The sequence below is a fragment of the Bombyx mandarina genome, chromosome 03 (genome assembly GCF_030267445.1).
Source record: "Bombyx mandarina strain Sakado chromosome 03, ASM3026744v2".
Taxonomy (NCBI): domain Eukaryota; kingdom Metazoa; phylum Arthropoda; class Insecta; order Lepidoptera; family Bombycidae; genus Bombyx; species Bombyx mandarina.
This window is the reverse complement of record NC_143210.1, coordinates 312,196-334,557: the sequence shown is the minus strand read 5'-3', so window position 1 is coordinate 334,557 and position 22,362 is coordinate 312,196. Positions and strand designations below refer to the sequence as shown.

General features: G+C 40.7%; 1 protein-coding gene across 4 annotated transcripts in view; it reads right to left on the bottom strand.

The window, feature by feature from the left end:
• The window catches only part of LOC149503226 (Ig-like and fibronectin type-III domain-containing protein 2), a 136,772-nt gene that overhangs the window by 75,167 nt on the left and 39,243 nt on the right, over positions 1 to 22,362 (bottom strand). For 3 of the 4 annotated variants that reach the window (XM_089738958.1, XM_089738973.1, XM_089738967.1), the window contains exon 2: positions 16,951 to 16,988. The exons of the other annotated variant lie outside the window; for it this stretch is intronic. The gene's annotated coding sequence lies outside the window, so the exon portion shown is untranslated. The remainder of the gene's footprint in view (positions 1 to 16,950; positions 16,989 to 22,362) is intronic. 4 annotated transcript variants of the gene reach the window in all.

Genomic DNA, 22,362 nt, shown 5'->3' with positions numbered 1-22,362 from the left:
GGCCGAGACACTGGGCACCGCCGCCGGAACGAACGCTGGCTTAGCCTGCGACGCAGAGGGTGCCGAGGCTTTGATGTCTGGGCCGGAAGCTCGGAGGCGGTTTTGGCGGGCGACGCGGCGATTTATTTTAGGGGCTCGGGGGCAACCACGGTAATTCGCGGGGTGACCCTGTGTTCGACACAGGACGCAGCTAGGCGGTTCCGTCGCGGTTTTTTGGTCGCGAGCGCAGAGGGCCGTGGCGTGATCGCCCAAACACTTAACACATCGGGGGCGCGCGTGACAGTTACGGGAAGAGTGCCCGTACAATTGACAGTTATGGCACTGGCTAGGAGTGCCTTTTTTATGGGGGGCTTCGACAGCGATACCAGAGAGCCTACAGACGGTCTGTGTGTTAAAGATTTTCTTACCCTCGGGGGTAGGCTGGAGAGCGACTAGAACCATATTATATGGCTCCCTACCGCGACCAGTGTGCATACGGTGCACAGAATTCACTGGTAGGCCTTGTTCTAACAGGTCGGCTTTTACGAGCTCTACATCTAACTCTTTAGGGATTCCGCGTATTACAACGCGGAGTTCGCGCTCCTCCTGGAGCGTATACGTATGGAAACTTATACGCTCCTTACGGAGGTAAGAAGAGAGGGCCCTATGGTCGTCGGGTGTTTGAACCTTAATTTGAATGCCGTTCGCGAGGTTACGGGCATTCGTGAAATTTATATTTTTGGCCTTAAGGGCCAGGCAAACTCGATCCCAAGCTGCCTTCTCCTGAAGGATAACCGGGGGAGGGGTCTGGGTTTTATTTTGTGCCACCGGACGCGGCGACGGAGTGGCACGGGCTGGGGGCGCAACGGGAGTCTGAGGGCGGGGGCGCGACGCGTTCACGGCTTTGCTAATTTTAGCGGCCGCGGGAGCTCGAGACTCCGCGGCACGCTTCTTACCCTTCTGTACCAGGGTGAATCCATCCGTCGATGAGGCGGGGGCGAGGTCGACCTCCATATCCGAGTCAGAGTCGGAGCACGAGGAGGCGGGTGCAGGCGACCTACGAGCAAGTGTAGGTGTTTTAGAGGGCGCGACGGAGGCCGCGGATGATCGCTCAGCTGAAACGATGGTCACGGCGGACGACGCAGCAGCTTTTCTCGCCAGTATAGGCGACACGGGAGCGGCAGGCACGACAGAGGCTGCGGTGCTCAATGCAGAAGCTCTGCACGCAGGTACAGGCGACGCAGGAGCAGCGAGCGCGGCGGAGTCCTCGAGAGGGCTCGCAGTGTGATTGGCCTTGAAGGCCAAAAACTCCGAGGCGAGCTGTGGGTGGCGAAGTCGGAGGAATTCCGCGAATACAGCGTCCATGATCGCTGAGTACCCAGGTGGGGCGGCCCCGGGTCTTGAAAACACTCGCCTTGCGGCGAGGCCCCAACTTCTCGGACCTGAGCGGTTCTATTGAACACAGGTGGCAATGCGGCGCGATTACTACAGGACAAAGAAAAAGCACAACAAAACAGAAATTACGAAAAGAAACAAAAACAAATAAATACTTGCAGGAAACCACTTTGTCGGCAGATGTACCACGAACACAGAAACAACAAAAGGAAACAAAACAAATAAAAACTTCCAGAAAGAGCACTTAGTCGGCAGATGTACCACGAACACAGGCCGCGCGAACAATGGCCGGGCTAACAAAAGCCGGGCGAACAAAGACCGGGCGATCGAGTGGACGATGAGCACGTCCGCACGTGACGGGTGCCTCTATCGGAATGGTGAACCTCCATTTGTGAACACTGTACGGAAGAACGAGTCCCCGTTCACATGGAATTAACAGTTACAGGAGCCCATAGACGAGACCGCCATCTTTCGAATGCATTTTAATATCGGTCCCGGAGCGTACAAATGCTTCGTGACAGATATAGGCAAGTTAGTTTTTAGTCTGAAATTAAGATTATTTTCAAATTCCCGCGCTTATTATCCATTTACATTAAATTTAAAATGATTCGTTTTTTTATTTTTTTTTATTGCCCTTGTAGGCAGACGAGCATACGGCCCACCTGATGGTGGGTGGTTACCGTCGCCCATGGACTTCAGCAATGCCAGGGGCAGAGCCAAGCCGCTGCCTACCGCTTAATACTCTCCACAAGCCTCGTTTGAAGAAGGACATGTCATAGCGCTCGGGAAACACCGTGGAGGGGAGCTCATTCCATAGCCGGATGGTACGTGGCAAAAAAGATCTCTGGAAAATCACTGTGGATGACCGCAGTGGCTCCAGGTAGTATGGATGAACTCTACTCCGGTGGCGGGCGGTGCGATGATAAAAACGAGATGCCGGTATCATCTCGAACAATTCCTCAGAGCACTCCCCAAATTTTTTTGTTATCATTTACGTGTCGTATTAATCGTAAGCCGGAGACTACGTATTGGATTTGTTCCGTCGATCAACAATAATTTTTGCAATTCAATTTACCGCGTCACGGCACTGCGGCACCGCGCAGTCGACAGTAGAACAGTCCGTTTCGTATTTTTAATTCAAATTTTTGTTTCGATGCAGCTTACTGTCAGAATTTTTTTAGTAATATTTTTTCCCCTACCTATTCGCTGATAGTCTGGGGGGCTATTCCAGCTACGTTCGGACGGGTAGGTGAGCTCACGGGGTCATGTCCCAACTAAGAGAATTTGCTAACACTAGCCCTAACAAGAGCAGTGCTTCGCAGAATCTACCTTTTTTTTATTGCCCGTGTAAGGCTAACGAGCATACAGCCTACCTGATGGTAATTGGTTACCATCGCTCATGGACGTCAGCGATGCACGACCAACTGAGAAAATCCGGCGAGAAACTCACTGGGCAATGTCTATGGGTTAGTTCGATCGACGAGTTTAACGAAGATGGTGACCGGTGCTTGAAGGGTCCAAAAGCACCGAGAGTGGATCCGGGGGAGCCGACAAGACATCTTACCGGAGACGGCGGCTTTGTGTTGTCCCGTCGTCTCGGCCAGGTAGGTTTTTTGTTAGTATAAAAATGTAGACTTTTGGTTGTTTGTAAAAATTTGCCTACATGGAAAGTGTTCACAAATGTCCGCAGGAGCCTTGATCATAATAGAAATGACATAAATAAAGGTAACATGATCTTTTAAGTGTTAACCACCTCACGCATCAGCCGTGCTCACGAGTCGCTATTAGGGGAATAAGCCGCTCAGTGCTTTAAAGTTTTTAATAAAGTATAAAACAAATAAAGATTTAAAGGTGAATTTCTGCGCGTTCTGCAAAATAACCAGTTTCAAGAGAAACATTACATTATTAATTTCAAATCGAAGCACCTCCCTGGGGTCGTCTTATAAAAGAACCATCGCTATATTCCGCGGGCTGCCTTTTGATGAATTATTTCCGGAGGCGAGCTACGAATGGGAATTACAAATTTAAAAAAGGTCACTCACTACTCTGACACTCGAGGATTCTGAAAACTAGAATCCGAATTTGAAGTATATTCCGTGTGAAATATCCCAACCTTTTAAAACTTTCATATTCTGCACTGGAATTAGTGAGGGAAAGTCGCCTTTTACAGCGAACATGAAATAGTGAGATTTAAAAAGAAAACAATGGCCCGGCTGGACGCCTGCCAGCGCCGGGAATTTAAATGTTTTTAAATTAAAAACTACGAGATGAAACTGTGATTTTAGGTACATGTTGGTGTCACCAAGTATACGTCAGCTCGGATACGTACCAGCTTTAAGGGTAGCATCGCCCTATACAATGCATTTTAGTCTTTGTCTTTATGCCTCAGAATGGGCAGTGGCACTACTAATACTATTCTGCGAGCTAGTCTAAAGCTATGATTCCTACAGCGGAGTTTCTTCGTTGTTAACCTGACGGGGCTGGCAACGGCCGTAAGTGCAGTAACAATGCGTCCTTAAATTTAGATACATCAAATAAAACCTTTCGCCAGCTGTAAAAGGAAACGCAAAAATATATATAAATTATTATTCGTACTCGTATGAAAAGGTAAAGTAAAGTTCTTTATGTAAAACGTCCCGCGCTCACAATGGCGTCCGCCGGAGAGACATCGAGACAATAAAGATATTTTCGCGCGCTAACTCGAGCCGAAATGTTTTTTAGAATTTCCGGTACTCATATTATAGACTGTTTGTTTTCACTGTACCGAAAAGATATGTTTCTAAAATTTAATAATGTACCTTTTTACTCACAACAGGCAATAATTAAAGATTTGTAAAAAATATTGAATCATTTTTGCTGAATAATTAAAAATAGATAATGACCGAGCGTTGCTCGGTTTTTTTTTTTTGATAACGCCATCTTGTTGTGTCCTTAAAGCGGTTAGTTGCCCTCAATTAAGAAAAATAGTATTATTATTCGCCAATAGATATCGGGAAGAGTTGATTATTGAAAAAACTGAAATTGTAAATAAATCGTAGCTAGATCAATTTATCGCCCTCAAAATCCCCTGTATACTAAATTTTATGAAAATCGTTCGAGCCGTTTCCGAGATTCAGATTAAGAAAGAAAGATAAGATAAAAGCGCTGTCAGTTCTTAAATACCTCAACCAGAAGTACACAGTTAATAAAGTTAATAAGTTCCACTAGATGAGGTCTCTTATTCGCAATAAGTGTTCGTGTCTGTCTTCTGAGCTTTCGCAGCAAATGTGCAAGCTCTAAGCACCGCGAACATCAGACAGACTCGCTACTCCAAACCCAGTAATTCGGTACGTGATGCACTTCCTTACACGACTGTACTTTGTACACCCATACACATACAGCCTGTTTTATTTATTAACAAATTTAAACAAAACAATGAGTATTATAAGAAGAATTATAGAATCAAAATTAAATGTTTCAAACATAAAACTTACTGGTCGTAGGACATCTTAAGTCCGCACGCGTAGGTACCACCGCCCTGACTATTTCTGCCGTGAAGCAGTAATGCGTTTCGGTTTGAAGGGTGGGGCAGCCGTTTTACTGTTAAAACTGAGCTAAGAACTCATGTCTCGAGATGGGTGGTGGCATTTACGTCGCAGGTGCTTATGGGCCGGAGCCCATACCCATTACCGGAGTAACCACTTAACACCAGGTGAACCGTGAGCTCGCCCACATACCTAAGCAATATATAAAAAAAAACTTCAGAGGTGTCAAGGGACACCCGGATGGAACGAAGTTCCTTTCGATTAATTAGTGAAAGAATTGTAATTTTTTTTTAAGTTATAATAATAAATTACGGCATTATGAAGAAGAAAAAAACAATACTATGAACTAAATTACTATTGTTGAAACGCTATCTTGAGAAACTGTACTCATTACGCGGACCAATCGGATACGAGCAATGTCACGCGATAAGCGCCTACACGTTGATTGGTGAGAATGACGGATCTAAAAAGTGTCGTGACAACTTTTCGTAAGAATTTTTTCCGTGTAGCCCCCTTTCACAACGCGCGATAAGGAACTTCGTTCCAAAAATAAATAAATGTTTTACATAACACTGTTATAGTTCAGCCATTTCGGATAAAAATTTACAGATATTACCGTTTATGGCCGTTGCTACTCGTATTAGTGAAAACCGAATCAACATAGCTTGCGTGGTTTAGGAGAGAGAAGTGAGCACAGAAAGGCACAGAGGCAGACAACGATTTTCCTTGATACTTATGTGGCTATTGAAACAATTCATACTGTATAGGTGAGTCCTCGGCGGATCATAAAAGGGTACAAGCACATTACCTTCCTCGGTATGATCCATAGGGTTACCAGTTATTCAATTATCATCTGTGTTTTTATATCGGATATATAGAACAGCACAATACGATCACTCACAAATGATTTTACTAAACAGAGAAGTTTAACCTAGGATGTCTTTACCCACTTCTATGTAGAAGTGACCTCATCTAAATCTAGTACGGTCAACTATTGACTTTTGATTACTATGCCAATAGCTCCGCGTTACGTTACGTTTTACAATTTTACAGTTTCTGAAATTTACAGTTGTTGATTAGATAGTTAGCACAGTTAACTTAGAACAACAATATAAAGATCGGCGAACACTAGCTTGTCGTACATGACCACGAAAACTATATAGTTATACTAAATTTCGATAATAACAAAATAACACGAGATTAAACCATGAAAATAATTTCAATTTTGCCTACTTTACTTCTAGATATTAGACATTCGCTACAGAGTACCTGTCGATTTGGACAATAACAGATAAACAACAATCTCGAAAATTTAGTTGTATGATAACCCTAACCAGAACATTAGTATGCAAGACGGTCACAGCAAGGTCGCCCGCTCATAAACGCAACTATAAATATTAATTGTTTATTGTTTGATTGCGCGTTATCAACACACTAATAATTAACTAAAATATTTGAGGTTGGCAACATTGTTGATGTTATGTAATGGCAACACAGTTGTGAAAATCTTTGTACTTAGATTATTGTACGCTATCACCCAAATTACAATTGGAAACGATGTTTGACTGTTCTGATCGAACTGATCGCCGTGTGGCCCAGTGGCAACATAGGTGCCTCTCGATCAAAACGTCGCAGATTCATTTATAGCTCAACTGCCCTTAACTTACTCAGTTTCTCGGCGGATCTTCTCAATGCAAATTCTCTCAGGTTGAGTCCGTGAGCTCACCTGCCCGTCCGCGCTTATCAGCGAATGTTTAGGAAAAAAATTAACTACCCCTTCATATTTCTCCCGTTTGCAGTAATGTTGGTATAATATATAACGTAATTTATCAATATTATGGTAATTTCCCGAAATAGTACAATATGTATCTGGCCACACTGAAATGTCAAAAACACAAAAACGAAGTCGACGAACTTTTGATTAAATAACTAGTTTCCCGTTCCAGCTACTGCCATGCCGGTGAATTCTTTCATTTATCGGTTCATTGATCTTTGATTTGTGGATATTTATTTGAGAATCATCAATTAATCTGTAGCTTCATATATACATACAGAATTTCGTAATGATGTAATTAATTACAAAACTCCGAAAGGTTTTTGAACGCTATTACCTAATAATAATCAAATAAATGGAATCATCGTTTTCTTTTACTATATTTTGTCCTTTTTATATTAAACATGCGAAGCGTTCAAACATCTGCTCACTTTATTGAATTGATTTTGGTTGAAAAACACTTTTTTAATTTTTTTTATTGCTTAGATTAGTCTTTCTCAAAGTGGGCAATAACGCCCCCTTGGGAGTGTTTGAATCCTAGAGGGGGGCGTTAAGGGGCCCAGAAAAACATGGCATGCGAGATGGTGCACTTGCAGAAGTCGAGCATCGCCTTCCACGACTCGTCGTCACCGAGCATCGATGCCACAACACCCGGCAACGACAAGTCGTTTCCTATTTTTGCGACGAGGACACGGCGCCACCCCTCCCATGCGGGGCAGGCGACGAGCGTGTGCTCCGCCGTGTCCAAGTCGCAACTACAATGGTGGCACTCTGCCGTCGGCTCGGCTCCGATCCGGTGCAGGAACTCACCAAAGCAACCATGCCCAGTGAGCACCTGCGTGAGCCGGAAAGTGAGGCGTCCTCTGTCACGATTCACCCAATTCACAAGAACCGGGCGAATCGCCTCGACGGTCCTACGACCAGCCGAAGGATCAGCCAGCCATCTGGACCATGACTCCGGCACGGAGGGCCAAGATTGGGCCCTCTGCGCTTTGACCACACTGGGGATGGGACGTGCCACGCCCCGGGCACGAAGGTCAGCCCGCCACTGATAGTCAGCGCCGAGCGCCTCCGCTTCCAGAACCCAAGGCGGGGTCCCAGCCAGTACACACGCCGCCTCGAAGGAGATGTTGCGATAGCCGCGGATGACCCTGACCGCGATGGTGCGTTGCGGCCGTTGCAGCAGCTTCGCTACCCCCATGGCCAGGGACTGGCCCCACACGGGCGTCCCGTATAAGGCCATTGATCGCACCACCCCTGTATAGAGACGGCGCGTCACCTGGTCATTGAAAACGCTTAAACCAAATTTGTGCTACTCTCACAGACACTGCACTAGGTCCATAAACATCGCAAATTTTTTGTAGTAAATTTTTAAAATGTATCGAATATCTGCATTAGATTCACTAATCTTTACAGTACGAAAAATAAATAAAAATCACACATCGTCCTAATTTTAATTTGGAATTATCTTCTTTAGAATTTAAACTTTTAATGATACCAAAATCAGCCAGATACAAATAGTATAGCCAAAGAGATTTTATTACAAGTTCATACATACTATAATGCGAAAAGTCTTTTTGCCCAACCTTTTATTATAAATATTAATTATTGCAAATAATAAAAACGCAGGCTTAGGCGGCGGTTTTTATTTGAGCCAGTTCTAAATTATAAACTAAAATTCTATGAAAAATTATCCTTATTTATCTATAATACGAAATGATATTATTTTGTAGTTTAATAAGTTATTATTGTTAGTAGTATTATTTACTATTCGAAATATAAAATTTTAATTATCTTATGATGAGAATCTTATATTAATGAGAAAGATATTCAACAAAAATAGATTCGTTCTAATAAATGAGTACAATAATAGTACAGTGAAATAGCAATGTATTTTGGTAATTCTGAATTTAAACAAACATATTGATGAGAAGAATTCATTTTTACTTTGCAAATTTTTAAATACTCGCTTTGTAGCAATGTAAGTACATATAATAATATGAAGACACAATAATAGCATCTACAAATGAGTACTACGTGGTACTACATTTACTAAAATTAATACAACATTTATTACTTAAATTAATGAAATTGTGGTTTTAAAGTTTTAGGGGTGTACAAAAAACGGTGGGCGCTGAAAAATAATTGATTTTCAAAGGGGGCGGTAAAAGAAACAAGTTTGATAATCACTGGCTTAGATGGATGTACGAGCTCACAGCCCACCCGGCGTTAAGTGGTTACTCAAGCCCATAGACCCTTACAATGTAAATGCGTCACCCATCTTGAGGTATAAGTTCTAAGGTCTCAGTATAGTTACAACGACTGCCCCACCCTTCAAACCGAAACACATTACTGCTTCACAGCAGAAATAGGCGGGATGGTGGTACCTACCCGTGCGGACTCACAAGAGGTCGTATCACCAGTAAAGTTATCACCAGTATCATGAATTTAATGCTATTGTACCTTGGGGCACGACTATGATTCCCGGTCGGGGTGTTCAAGGCCTGAATATCACATAGCATGAGCGAGTGAATGTGCTACCGGCCGTGTTTACTGCTATCACTGATTGATAATACCTATAAGAATATAGGCAGTGTTCGATAATCGATAAAATATTCGAATCTAATCGATAAAATATCAAATAAACTTATTGGGAATAGGGGGTATTGCGACCCAGCCTCGTTCGTGTAACAACGACTTGTCCATTCCTGCTGCGAATCAGGCACGTTCCAGTGTGAAGACTCGATCATAAAGTAGTTATTTATTTATTACTAGCTGACCCGGCAGACTTCGTAGTGCCTCAATCGATAAATAAAAGACCTAAACTTTTGTATAAAATAAACTTAAAACAAACAAAAGGAAACCGTCCTACGGGGGACACATCAAAGGAAAAACAAAATTGTTCTTTTTATTTAATTCCGAGCATTTTCATATGTATCTACCTTTTAAACCTTCTCTGGACTTCCACAAATAATTCAAGACCAAAATTAGCTAAATCGGTCCAGCCGTTCTCGAGTTTTAACGAGTTAAATTGAAACTTTAATTACAACATATGATATTGATAGGATGAATCCGATTAGCAAATGAATGATTATAATCGTAACGACAGAGGCTCATGCCCACATAGAAGCACATATAAATGAAACAGTTTTTTTTGAGACATGTATTTACATATCATTCGGAATATTTAAAACTCAAACGACCACGTCCAAGGCTTTTTATTATACATTAACTGACACGGAAGAGATCCTACCGTTCCATGAGAATTTCAATCTTTTGTTCTAGTCACTTGGTAACGAATTTTCTTGGCACTCCCTCGTGTGGTTAATGCTTTTTAATTAATAGAACGAATTGTTTTTAATCGCTCAGACTATTATTGTTAATTTTTTAATTGAATTCATATTTAGATATACAAACTTAATAGACGTACTGTGAACGGCCATTTTCTCATTGAAAATTCAAACTTCTTGCAGCTAACTCAAAATTTATCAACGAATGATTATTGTTAACACTAATTGTATTAAGTTTAATAATAACATTTGTATGAACTTCTTACGGCTAAATTGAAAATCTGGTGTTTACTGTTTCATTAAATAAATTACCGCTAAACTAAAACTGACTATTTAATAAGGTAGGTCATTTTATTTCAGAGTTAAATCTCAATAGAACCGCGCGAGTAATTTACTGGTGGTAGGACCTCTTGTGAGTCCGCGCGGGTAGGTACCACGAACCTACCTGTTTCTGCCGTTAAGCAGTAATGCGTTTCGGTTTGCAGGGTGGGGCAGCCGTTATAACTACACTGAGACCTTAAATCTTATATTTCAAGGTGGGTGGCGCATTTACGCTGTACATGTCTGGGCTCCAGTAACCACTTAACACCAAGTGGGCTGTGAGTTCGTCCACCAACCTAAGCAAATTTTTTTTTTTTTTGAAAATAGCATTACGTCTTCAGACGGCTGAAATGATTACGATTTTTTGAAACACACTACAATCAGTGCATGTAGCGTCAAAAGTCAGTGCGACAGTTGCGTCATCTTCATTCTTCAAAAACATCAAAAATATAAGTTTTCGTGTTTCGATTTGAATAGCAGCAGCTCGTCTGTGTAGTCGGGAATCACGTGCTCTAACAAAGTCTAATCAACGCGAGCTCACTTCATACTTACGTATTTTTTGCGCGACAAAGAAAACGTTGGTATATTTACATTCAGTTGCTTCGTTTTTAAAATTGATATCTAATGATACTGTACGGTACTAATGGTTTAAATAATAGCAATCTACTGCGTAGTCAGACGTGTCCCGCCTCCCGGTTGTAATGCATTGCGTGCAAGCAGAGAAACATTACTGTCGCGGTAGGAACCAGCTCTACCTTTTGTTTTGAAACAGTACCATACAGCCTGTGTATACGTCCTACCGTGGCCGTGTGGTGTCGGCCTCGAAAAAGAATAACACCTCCCCTTCTCCTCCCGTGGGTGTCGTAAGAGGCGACTAAGGGATTATCCAGAGAATAAGCAGCAGCGTTCTCCGAGTATCATAACAGCATACTGCGATCGCCAACCCGCATGCCAAGCGTGGCGATTATGGCAACCCAAGCATGGCTGACACAAATAAAAACCGGCCCCCAGTCCCGGCAGCTTCGCTATTTCTGGCTACGGTAGCGGTCAAGATAACGGCGGCGCAGGGGGTGCTAAGAATCTTCGACAGAGATCCGGCTACCATAAGATGGACCGACGATCTATTGAGGTTCGCGGGGATCCGCTGGATGCAAGCAGCGCTGGAACGGTCTTTGTGGCGAGGCTTGGGGACGTCTATGTCCAGCAGTGGACGTTTGTGGGCTGATAAGAAGAAGAAGACACGTCCTACTGTTCTCAAAACAAAATTTGCTCCTTATTTATGATCAAATGAGAATTTTCTAAATCTTTTTTTTTTTTTTGTTGCTTAGATGGGTGGACGAGCTCACAGCCCACCTGGTGTTAAGTGGTTACTGGAGCCCATAGACATCTACAACGTAAATGCGCCACCCACCTTGAGATATAAGTTCTAAGGTCTCAGTATAGTTACAACGGCTACCCCACCCTTCAAACCGAAACGCATTACTGCTTCACGGCAGAAATAGGCAGGGCGGTGGTACCTACCCGTGCGGTAATATAATATAATACCAGTAAGTCATTGCTGAGCAAATCATAATCTATATATATATAAATCGTGACGTCACGTATAAAATTACAAAATCCAATATCTTATCAAACATTTTCAATTTTTTCCAAAGATTGAATATTTCCGTTGCCGTGCCGTGTAGAAAAAAAAACTAAGAAATTTAAACCTTGTGACGTTGCCTATTAGAGTGAAATTAACATTACAAGATCATATTTCGGGTAATCAAATTTAATGAAATGGAATACAGGACGCAGTACCAACATTAAAACAAAAGTAGGTATTATGTATTTCGCTCGTGTCTAGTCTAGTCCCTTAATTAAATTTAGTTAGCATAAGCGCTAAAGTCTATACATTTTCGAATCAAGTAAATGTAGCCACAAAAAGTTCTAAACTTGATACAAAAGTTAAATTTTAATTGAGAATATTATTATCTAATTAAATTCCATACGATATTACCAAATTGCTGCAGTAAATATTTTTAATGTTGATTTAAATAGTCCTTAACTCCTTAGTTATAAAGCTTCGTTTCCATTGAGCAGATGTTTTGTTCGATAGTGTAGCTCGGGCTTCTACATCAAAAGGTCATTAATAATCATTATTTACATTTACTAGCGATATTTTGCGGCTTCTATTTTCGAAACTTCATTAACGTTCTAACATTTTCACTGATTGTGGAACAAACATTAGTGCTTTTAGCTACCTTCAATATAATAAGGAAAAAGCGGACCAGGGTATAATAATATAGAATCGATCGAACGTTTATACATAACTAGTGGTCCAGCAGTAGTCGAAATTCGACTATAATTAAATGAAATTATAAGTTTGTACATTACCTATTATGATTCTATTGTCAAAGACTATTATACTTCGAGATTTTACCAAGACTACACTTTAGACAAATATTAATAAAGACAAACAATATTTATTAATCTATTGTCAATTTGACCACAGACTTTAAGGAATAACGAAAGTTTGACAATAAACAAATATTATGCATGCATGTGTGTGTGCGTCAAATACATGGTAGTGTGTATAATGTTTTTTTTAGTTGATTTAATGTATTTTTTATGCATAATTTAAGAAAATATTAACATTCTGCACTCCTCCTGTATATTCTCTATAAGTGTGGGAAATTTCATGCTCCTCCGTCCGCGCAATTTCCGTAAAAAGGGGTACAAAGATGTTTTCTTCACGTATTAATATACAGATATACATAACTTTTCATTTCTTTAAGAACTTACTGGCATACGTAAATGAACTCCCGACTATTTTATTCGCGCTCATTACGCTATTTTCACATTTGAGTTAACATGATCTATTTACGGACGTGGGATACAATCGTATTAAGCGTATTAACAACTTACAATTTTCAGGTAAAAAATAGACGGATTCGAATTAAAAAAAGAGAAGCTTATTATTACAACGTCATAAGTGAAGACTATTAAAATTGAACACATTAAAGTTTCTTCAATAAAAACTTCATAAAAATCATCTAATGAGAGAGCACTCGACGCAGAGGTCACTGTTATGACCTCTAGAAGATGTTATTGACCTTTGTGTCATATTGATATGACCTCGGTCTGATTGTATATATAATGTATTACGTAAATCTTTAGTTCGATTCTTGTTTTGAAAAAGAAAAAATATATATCGTTATTTGGAAATTAATTGCTTATTTTTATTCAACTATTTCGACAACAGTAGCAAATTATTTTCTGTCTTTAATAAATTTACAAATAAATATTCGTTTATGGTAGGTATTTGTTGATGCCAAATAATAGATCTTCATGATCTACACATTCTTTTTTGTCCGAGCGTCTAGAAAACCAGTCCGACCAAACCAGGATTCATATCTCCTCAGTTTTTAATGAGTCTCTGACATGATCAATAAATTAAAAATACATAAACGAACACTTAAGTTCTACCCACTCAGCTATCACAAAATAGGATTTTCTCCTATGCTATTGTTATCAGAAATACGCCTACGAGATCAGAACCAGCACTATGGGTACATCCTACACTGTCCTACAGTCCGAATCCTTCGAGTCGCGACCTTCGCTGGAGCGGGTGACTGCTTGGTAGAAATTGTCAAGACTGTGGTCACAACACGCTCGAACACCCTTAAAATATTATAATAGATCGAATTGTAATCAACAAGCAATATAAATTGTTAATGAATATCTATTTAATGTCTACTCGTTAATATGGCACGTTTTCCTCGTGTTGCTCGCTGTCCAGAGGACATTGTTAATGTCAGTTGGAAATAACAAACATCGCCATTATATTGTTTTACTGTTTTATAATATTTAATGAATAAAAATATCTTGTTTTGTTTACCATCGATAGCTGACCGAACAGTGTGCTTAGTGCGAGTTATTTAACATTCTCGATAACGTAAAAGTTAACTCAAATTTGTATGCAGTTGGAATAGCGCTCCTAGCGGCAAATGTTCCAACTCCATACAAATTTGAGTTAACTTTTACGTTATCGAGAATGTTAAATAACTCGCATTAAGCACACCGAATGTCAAGTGGTTGCCGCATTCCATGAGCACTAGAAGAAGCAGTCTATACTATAATATTGGACCGTACTGTGAATCTCGATTAAGTATCATTGTCTTCCTTGGCAAGCGAGCAAACAACTCACTTGGTGGTGAGTGGTCATCGTCCCATTGCAATTAAGGAAAGGCTTAAAGACTCCTTAAAGATGGAGAGAGACGCTTGATAACACTAGGCTGTTTAAGTGAAGGTACGGAACAGTAATGGAGGATGAACGCAAAACCGCTAGCGGTCTCCGGTGCGGTAGAGCGACTCAGTTAATTCTGCACTGCTGATTTTATTTCCTACCTAAGCTAATAGCCTTGAGAGGCTATTTCAGCGTAACCTTAACTAGTAGGTGAGCTCACGGAGCTCAAATCTGACGACGGTGCTAACACGAGCCGTGCCTCGCAGAATCTACCGCCGGATCGGAAACGCGACCCACTGAGAAGATCCTGGGAGAAACTCAGTGGGCTGTGTCTGAGGGTTAAAATGAGTGCAGTGGGATGGCCTCAAGCAAGGAGAGACGGCGTGGTATGCTGAGGCGTGTCTGCCTCCTCCAGTATTGCACGATGACCACGACCGCTCTATCAGTAATGTAACAACTAAAAAGGAGTTTCGAAAAGAAAAACATAATTTGTCATAACATACTCGATATCAATGGATGCAAATATTGATGCGAAGGCTAGCGACTCATCTTACAACAGAAACATGGCAAACCCGTTCTAAGTTATGGGATTAGTATTGACATTGACATGCTTATACAGAATTAGCCATTTAAAATTATGTATGCGAATAACAATGTCCGTATAAAGATGTTGGAATAGACGTCCATCGCGGCGGCTGCGGCTCATCCACGCCGTCGTCAATGTCTGTAATGTTGAGGTCGGGGTTACAAAAATAAACTGAATTTAATTCATTTTATAATACACGGCTATTCAATACTCAGAACCTTAGACGATAGGAAATTTTTACCTTTAGGAAATCAATAATACGAAATTTTATTCAGTTATCATTATATTACATAATAATTGAATTCTTGGATTATGCAAGTCATTCTAGGACACATAGTTAGTGCATTACAATAATCAGTTCGTAAATACCAGAAAAAAATGATACTTTTATTGACTTAGCTATATATTTACAACGGTCGATTTGAGCCGAATTTGAATGAAATTCTTAAATCAGATCTTATACATAAAAAATTGATAATTCAGGCTAACACAGCGAAGCTGCAGCTATGCAAGTACTGTCTTAGAAATGTTATTTAAAGTTTGTTACCTAATTAAGAAGAAGTTTACAAGCACATTGTAACAGATGGAAATAATGTGTGCCTATTTCTGCCGTGAAGCAGTAATGCGTTTCGGTTTGAAGGGTGGGGCAGCCGTTGTAACTATACCTGAGACCTTAGAACTTATATCTCAAGGTGGGTGGCGCATTTACGTTGTAGATGCCTATGGGCTCCAGTAACCACTTCACACCAGGTGGGCTGTGAGCTCGTCCACCCACCTAAGCAATAAAAAAACAATAAATAATAATTGCTTATTGCGATTTGTAATAGACTTTTGGAAGAGAAGCAGCAACATTGTTTTCGTGAATATTCACCTAGCATTGAGCACCAATTAGCACGTTTTCTTCCGAATGGCGACCTCGGAACTTGACCTCGAAGCGTTGTCACATTTGTGATGCGCTCCGCAACGGGAACGAACCAATAGCGGAAATGTTCAAGGTCGATTTGTGTTTACTGATCCGACTTGTGGCAGCGCGCTGCGGCCGTCGTCATTGACACGCAACTTGTTATGTGCTGTCATGTTGCATTATATTCTACTGCTCGCCTCACCATCAATACCTCTTAAAGTTTTTAAATGGAGAAAAGACAGGTTTTGGCCCAAAAGCGTGCTTTCTAAGAATGAGTTAATTAAATGACGAAAACATTGTAGTGAGAAACACATTGGCCTAGTCACTGGTGACTTTAAAACTGGCACTAGCAAGGAAGTATCTCAAGGTGAATATTTATATCCAGTACTTGTAGGCAGTCTTTGACACCTTCGTCAAATTAATACTAAGTTATTTTTGCAGGTGTCTTGGCCATCGTCACCCGCATCCCCCGAGCCCTCCTTGAGGACACGTGCAAACGAATACGTCCCGTGTCTCGCACACGGTCCGCTAACGTTATTCTCCGACGACTTCAAATGTCGCCAGTCAGTGAAATCAGTGAAGCAATCGAATTGTAAAGATTAGTGACGGGCGATCGACTCATGGATCAATTGATTAGTGTGTGGACAACTATACCCTGTCTATTTTTAAAGACATTGGGGGATCGGTGTGCCCGTGCAGACCAGTCAAGCGTGCCTCCGTAGGGTTTTAGATAGATAGGCAGGATGTTCCCAAAAAGTGGAACGCACGAGGAAATCCTGTCTGGGCTCGACAAGCGCCCTCAATGCTTATTCAGTCCTAATCTTTCAGTAATGGAAGGTTCGGGACTAGCTAAGAAAATAATACCGGGGTCAAGGTTAAATTTTGGGTTCATTCATTATTTTTGGTCTGAAAAAACTAAGTAAGGAAGTTAATAAATGCAAGTACTCACATTAATGTTCAGTGTCGTCAGAAGCTTCTCTTTGAAATCTGAAAAATAAAAAGCAATTACTGAATTAATTTCCTTCCTGCACTTGTCACTAAGTAGGATAGGCAAACTCATATTATATTGTAGTAAAACTAGTACTAATTTCATATTCTGTACCCAGAAAACTATCTCGTACACCTACATCTTATGTTTCTACTTAAACTTTTCTACTCCTTTCGTATACTGAATACCAGTGGTAGGAGTATTGTGAAACCGGACACATCGCAAGCATCAACCCTTAGTCTTCCAGTGGTCTACTGGGTATTATAATAATACACTGTCAGTCAATAGGACGCAAGATCGACCCGCGCAGTTTTTTATTACTGTCCCGCTTATTTCCTTCGCGAAGCAATACCCCGTTCGGATGTGAAGGTTGATCAGCTGTTTTGTAATACTATTGAAATTCAACTCCATGTTTCAGGGCGAGTAGCGATATCCACACTGTGCGTTTAAAATATAAGAACTACATGACAATGTCTCTAGGAGGGCTGTGAGTTCACTTTTCCGTCATAGAGAATGAAAATTAGTGAATAAATACAGTGACACTATGGTTTGACGACTGTGACCCTGTGCAGTGGCCGGACCAAGGAAATATTTATGATGATCAATGATGTGGCACAAATGTGTCTCACAAACAATCATATTGCCAGTAATTAGCATTAATTTACTACCCGTGAAGGAAAGAAGTGTTCTATGAATACAAACATGACATTCTGCTGGATCCATCGTCGCGATCGTCACCCAACGAAAACAAATTGACATAAGTGGTAGTGGAGTCTGTTTAATGGAATTACACGGCTGGTTAGGCACGCAACGACTCAGCAAACAATGGAGCTCGCCCCGGGGCCGATCTGCATACTTACATAACACCGCGACCGAGCGTCTTACCGTAAGGCCACGGAGCCTCCACGAGCCAACACACGGCCACGGCTCGTGCACTTCGTACATAATATATATAATATGTAATATTTAAATGACAAAAAGACCCATTGTGTTACAAAGTCATTCGTTGACGTGAACGTAAATCTCAGGGAGAGGTCCGCCTACTTATCTACATTATGGTCAGTTAAGCGTTGCTAATTCTCAATGCTTCAGGAATTTGAATATTGTTTATGGTTTCTCTTTGTTCAATCTCAATACACGCTATATTGAAAACGTTATCTAAAATAAGGAAAAACGGTATAAGCGGTACACTCGCTTCTTCGAAGATATCGCCAAAATATTTATTAATATCGAAAAAGTGTACGCGCTCCCTAACCGTCTTGGAATTACCCACGAACGTGATGATGCCGTAGTTCAAAAAAACAGTAAATTAATCTTTTTTTTTACTGACACAACCGAAAATAAGAATTAAAGTTCTTGTTTAAAATTTATACCAATGCGAAACAAAACTCTGAGAAAAACATCTTGGTAAATTCTCATCACAAAAATCTATTATCTTAAATTTTTTGTTTAGGTTTGCCAGATATATTAGATGAATGCAAATAACACAGATACAGACAAGACATAGTGTATCTATATCTAGTTTCATTAAACGTAGTTAATTAACTGCAAGCTGCGTAGACTGTTGCCTTGTTATGTTACGACAAATTTAATTCATAATTGACACGCGGGGACCATTACCACGTACCAAACGTGACATCACGAGCAATAGAGATGAGAGAACATAAACACTGACTGTTCGTGATCTAAAATATGCTATTGTGCAGTTACAATTGTGAGCAACTCTCAATGCAATTGTTATTGGGAGCACATGTGTCAAAATGAGACAACGGCACTAGCGTTGTGTAAGCATGAATACAATTACCTCAATCTTCATCTTGTTCGACGCACATTTTAATTGTGGCCCGTAATAGTTGAATAAACAACTAAATATCGTCTAAATCAAGTTTATTATCCATCATTAGCGTCGTATTCGCACCAAATTGGGGGGGGAGGTCCGGTTCTCCTGGCCTCCGACCCTCGTTACCGACTGCGCTTAATGGCCCTCCAAAACCTTTTATTGTCGTGTAATGTGAGAGCAGAAACGTTAATATTTACTTCCAGTAATCTCGGGATAAGGAGGGAATGCTTAGCATTTACGAGTGAGAAATTTGTGCAATTATTTATAGTCTGGTTCAATCCGGTTCAATCATCAATCATGAGCGACCTGTCTGATGCGAAACGACACCACAACCTGAAAGATAGTCGCCCATTTTGAAAGAAGTGCCTGTGTACGTACCATTTAGGCAGAAGATCAGCAATACTAGGCAGCAAAAGGACCCAGAGGACTCGTATCTTTGCTTAATTAATAGCTGGTTAGAGTGTTGTCATCAACATTATTGACGACGGATGTGAAATGATTTTCGGAGACATCGCAGTGCTCCGGTAACCACTTTGAGAAACCCTTACTGATTGGATGAGCCTGTTAGCAAAAGCTATTAAAAAAAACCGATTTAGTACATGTCCAGCCTCAAACATGCGACCTGACCTACAGAGAGAAGTGCGTATAACACTACCATGCCACAAACACCTTTATATGTTATAAATATTGATATTATGTTCAATTACGGTATTGCGTTTTTCCAAATGCAAATGTAGTGGTTAGTACAACACGTTGTTTCTTGATTAATCTTCAACTAATTAAGATTGATACAAGCTGCGTTCCGATGCATTATGTATAGATTTATTTACTCAATTCATTTAAGTTAATTTACTTCATTAGCTCTAAGTTAAGAGTTAAAGCGATTTGAATGATTTATTAATTTAACTTACTTTTTAAAGCCAAGCGAAAACCTAGAAAGCTATTTAATATGGGAAAGAAAAAAGGCGATAAATAAATTCACAGCATGCCTCTATTATGTGTCTTCTATGCTTTATATTTTAGGTTTGAAAGTATATTTATGGAATTTAATTTAGAGATAAAAATCATTGTCATTTTAATAACTCGAAGATCGTGAATATGAAACACAATAACACAATTCAACGTGCTTATTATTGTGTTTGATCTCTACAACTCTATTGGCCTGTTAAGCTAAGGAATTGTTGAAGACGATCGGGTATCGCGTTCCAACCATCGCACCGTCGGCGGCAAGGAGCGGCGGCTGTGCTCCTGGCATTCTTGATGTGTATGAGCCGTTGTTCATTAATGGCTACCGCTGTAACCACTCACTATTAGACGGGCCGTACGCCTACAACGGCAATAAAATAACAATATAACTATTTTTAAGTCTAGGTAAGAGAGTGGATTTCACTATAACATCTAGTTCGTAAATTTTACAAGTCTAAAAACGCTAAGTCTAATATCTCTTATGACTTGAACCGAACCCGCTGGAACGCGAGTTATGCCACTTGGCCGCGCCATCTCCGCATCGAGCTAACACTGAGTACATTACGACATTGGCATATCGCCAATAAGATGCCGTTTGCCAATGCTATAATCGCTCGTGTCCTAAGCTGTTATGCCGCGACTGTTTTATGGGTCTTGTTGATAACAAAAATATAGGTTTTAAAACCATGTCCTGACTCTAGTAGCTACGTTATCTGTTTGATTTATTGTCGAAAAATGTGCTAACGACTAATTCATTGTTAAGTGGCTAGGGACACCCTAATGAGAGTACTGCTGCCCATCTTGAGACGCGAGATGAACTTATCTATGGTTGCCTCGGTGTAGTATAGCAACACCCCATCTCTATCCGTCAGTGTTGTTAGTAATTTACGGGAGCATTGGCAACATTCATGGATTCAACTATGGGTCCAAGGTAGGCCAAGAGCTCATCGGCGCACTATTAAACAAAACACGCACATATTGGTTTCTGATGTGCTGCAGAATCAAGCAGGCTAACAGCTGACGTGTTAATAATAATAATAGTTTATTAGTTTTAGGACTAACACATATTCGTTGTTGTATATGTATGTATGTATGTATGTATGTAAGATGTGTCTCTAGGCTCATGATATTCTAAAGACATATGATGTCATGTGAACGCCGCTTTGTATCTCAGGATGAACAACACACAAAACTGTGTCTTTATTAATAACGAATTGTAATAATACGAACCTTGACTCCTCGTTGCTAATCATTACCAGCTCACAAGAACTTGCCATATTTTAACATTTGATTAGCACGAGATTTCACCAAGGACTGTAGCGAAGACGCACACGCGATTCGCTCGACTCTGTGCTAAATAATCTTAATCGTAACTCCTGCTATGTTTGTTTAAATATTTGTATAAATGAGTTTTAGTGACTTTGTTTGTTTGTTACTGTTGTACACAAGCTTATAGTTCAGTTTCAATTACAAGTTGAGAGAAGCTTCAATATCGTTTGGAGCCTCTGGGTCTGCGGAGGGACTTCGGTTCCCTCTGTATTTTGTACCGTATGTTCCATGGGGAGTGCTCTGAGGAATTGTTCGAGATGATACCAGCATCTCGTTTTTACCATCGCACCGCCCGCCACCGGAGTAGAGTTCATCCATACTACCTGGAGCCACTGCGATCATCCACAGTGCGTTTCCAGAGATCTTTTTTGCCACGTACCATCCGGCTATGGAATGAGCTCCCCTCCACGGTGTTTCCCGAGCGCTATGACATGTCCTTCTTCAAACGAGGCTTGTGGAGAGTATTAAGCGGTAGGCAGCGGCTTGGCTCTGCCCCTGGCATTGCTGAAGTCCATGGGCGACGGTAACCACTCACCATCAGGTGGGCCGTATGCCCGTCTGCCTACAAAGGCAATAAAAAAAAAAAAAAAAAAAAAAAAAAAAAAAAAAAAAAAAAAAAAAAAAAAAAAAAAAAAAAAAAAAAAAAAAATGTATAAGCGTATACACGACTGTGTTTGTGGGTTGTCTATTACTTAAGCAGAAAGAGATTGACGTATTTTGTCATGATGTCTCTGTATTTTTTTTTCCTACCTATGCTGATAGCATTGAAAGGCTATTTCACCGAGAGTGTTGCTAACACTAGTCCTAGCAAGAGCCGTGCTTCGCAGAATCTACCACCGGATCGGAAACACGACCCACTGAGAAGATCCGGCGAGAAACTGAGTGGGCTAGTCTTTCTGTAAAAACATTTTATAGGCCGTAAAATGGCACATGCTACGTTTTATCTCTGCACACACGCATTATCTTGTGCAATATAAATCCAATGATCCTACGATGGATTGCTCGATGTCTCTACGTTGCCATAAGCCGCATTAAATTATTTTAACATAAAAAATTAAACTTGCCTAAAAATAATTGAAATCTCCAATCATCACTGGCGAGGGTCTGTTCTGTTCGATCCACGTTCAAACGTAACGAGGGACCGACGGGCCTTTTCTTACCTCGCATGATGTGTTCTAAACTCGATTAATGCCAATTAAAGCCACAAAGGGTTGATGATAATCAAAATTCAATTGCAT